We start from the raw sequence: 3287 nt of genomic DNA, 5'->3' as shown, positions 1-3287 counted from the left end.
AAATCCCACTGTTAGGAATTTATACCTTTTCTTATCAAAAATAAATGTGTAAAAAAAAATATATATATATATATATATATATATATATATATATATATATATAAATAGTAACAATGCAATACTTGGTGGGTATAAAAATAGATCCAAAATGAGATATCAGGAAAGATTAAAACATCTTCCAAGATATTCTGTTAATTAAAAAATATGGTTTCAGGATAATAATTAAATTGCTTTAAAATTTTTACATAATATACAACTTAAGTAGGTGGATTTCAATCACTTATAAAACACCATTATGCATGTTTTGTGTCTGCATAGAAATTTAGGAAAGAATACACTAAAAATCTTTGTAAGTAATTATCTGAGTAGTGTTGATTGAGGCCTGGAAATGTTTACTTTGCACTCTCTGTTTCATGGTATATACTACTTTTATAACAGTATTATTATAATTGATAATGATAAAATAATATGGTGTATTCACTATTAAAGATTGAGCTGATTTAATTTCCCTTAATTAGTATGCTGAATCTAATATTGTCTTTTGAGACTAAAAAATTACAGAAACCATATTTTTCACCAAGGGAATGAACATTTTCATTTTCTGAATAATGTCCTGCTTTATTACTGTTAGGTCAGGTTTCACTAATTCCTCCTGTGCATTCTGGATATTATGTAGAATAATAAACATTTTATTGCATTTAATTATCTTACCAATTGAAAGATCACTAATGAATTTCTATTTTTACTGTTTTGTTTTTTTTCAAAATCATGATTTTTATCCATTCAGAAGTAATTCTTAATGAGATATCAGCCCTGGTATCAGTTTCAATAATACCCAAAGACCAGATATGTAAATCCTTAAATTTCATTAAAGGGTCATGATTAACAATTAAAGCACTGAACTCAGATAATAAAGGATATACTGAATACAGAGTAACTTTAAAATTGCAACCATTGCTAAAATTTTTCACCACCACTAGTTTCAAAACAGAAAATTTATATTCTATAATAGTAACTCATTGTACATAAATATATTTTACAATTGCTTCAAGTTCCAGAGAATAATTTTATAGGTAATATGATGCATCCCTAAAAAAAGGCAAATGGATAAAAATGCATCTATATGCTAGAAAATACTACCTACACACACGCACAAAATAAATTGGTTAATTCTCTAATCCTTCACATATGTCTCAAAAAAAGCTACCAATAAACAGGTGATTGTTTTCCCAAACTGACATTTCAATATTTGATATCTTTGATCTATCAGTAAACTTTTGCTAAGCTCATATTATACATGAGATTTGACACTGCAGATAAGGGATACAAAAGGTTGACTGGATTCAATTACTGAATTCAAGATTTCCGATTCAACTAATTTTTTTTCTTGCTATCATTTCTATAGTTCCCTTCACTAAGACCTCTTATTTAAAATGCAGTTTGTTCTCCAGAATTTATAACAACCAGCCCCTCCACTCAAATTCACAAAATAGCTTTTTTTTATATTAGACGTGATCATTTGAATGGTCTCCTTGGGAAACCTTAACTATTAATAATTAGTAAGAAAACTAGTAGCAACTGTTTATTATTTTTGAGTCAATTATTAAGACAAGAGAAGCACATCTTATTGATGTGAGACTCTAACAAGGGCCCTAATCTGAAATCCACTTTTGAGTTTGACTCAATCACAGATTCTGAAAAAGCCCCTGTTTATGTGTTTCCATAAGAGCTATAAACTTGCATTGACCTAAAACAGTGGGAAACCCCTTCCACAAAATGGATAGTAACTGGTTAATCACAAATCATCCCTATTACTTTTTTTTCTCTACTGAAAGCTGAAACAAGGTTGCTAGGCTCCACCCATAAATATATTAAAAAAAAGAACTTGTTTCACAGTATTCATCTAGGTCAGGTATTGATTTCAGAATAGTATCCAATTCAATATTATGTTGCTTAGATGACTTTTAAATTATTGATCAAAAGATCATAATACATGGTATTTTTTAAGCTTTTAAAAAAGTGAAGAGAAACGTTAGTACATTATTTTGATTTTCAATTAACAGGGCAAGAGAGGATTTAAGATGAGAAATAGTTCAACCTAAGAGTTACATTTTAGTCCTCAATTCCATTTTACTAACTGAAAATATTGATGAGAAAATAATAAAATTAGACCCCAGTGCCTCATCCATCTTCTTATGTTAAGAGGGTAGCTCTAGCAGAGAAGCTCCTATTAAATGTAGGTGTCATTTTTATTCCTATACACTTATTTCTATTCTGCACAATTTCCTGAGGGGTGTGAAAATAAAAATACTTAAGAGATTTCACAAGAACTGTATTACTTCAAGGTGATATGGTGTCATTTGATACCTGCTATCTTCTTTTCCTCCAAAATAAATCAGATCTTTTATTATTGTGTCATTTACTTATATATCAGGCTTTTAATCTGTAATTGTGACTGTGTCTAGGACAGAAATACCATAATTAGTATAAAAAGGATTTAAATGAAACTGCAACCAATGCTGGTTAAAAGTAACAATTCTACTGTACCAGATGTTATGCCTCACATGTGGGAGAAATACAGCTAGAAATTCTGCTAAACAGCAGTGCAGAACATCTACCACAAAGAGTCAGGTCTGTGACTTACAGGGCACACAAAATGTGTGTTCTTAATTTCTAAGTGTATCGAGACAGATTTGGATGTTGTTTTATTATTTAGTATAAAATTTTACTGAATTATAATCAGACTGAAATTTGCATAAATGGATCCAGTTAAGATACGTTGTTTGAAAATCTTCTGTGACTATCACATAAGCAGGAAGAGAATGTGCATCCTCTCTTTTTCACGTACAGGATCAATGTGTTTGTCTATCAATCTATTCATACACAGACATATAAAATCAAATTTTTAATTTTTACTGTTCAACTCTTATATTGCCTTCCAAATATTTTAAGGCTGCATGAAATCATTATATCTAATTTTTTTGTACAACTCTTCTATTATTTTACTCATTCTTAACTGCTTTATCTATCAGTCTCTGAGACCTGTGAAAATCTCCCAGGGTGATTGAGACTTGGCTGGTTAGGTCTCTTTTAAGACCTGCCTTGATTGATTGGCCTGTTAATGGGGTAAAGGAGATTGGAATACACAATCTCCTCCCGTGTTTAGGTTCTTTAAGTAACTCTATTTCAAATCCCAAATGACCATTATTAATTTTAATCAGAAGCCTCATTTTATTAAAGAAGATTGTTTACAAGTCAGAGAAACCCATCGAAATTAGATTAAGCAA

Source organism: Hipposideros armiger, unplaced genomic scaffold, assembly GCF_001890085.2.
Source record: "Hipposideros armiger isolate ML-2016 unplaced genomic scaffold, ASM189008v1 scaffold_928, whole genome shotgun sequence".
Lineage (NCBI taxonomy): Eukaryota > Metazoa > Chordata > Mammalia > Chiroptera > Hipposideridae > Hipposideros > Hipposideros armiger.
This window is presented reverse-complemented; position numbering follows the sequence as displayed.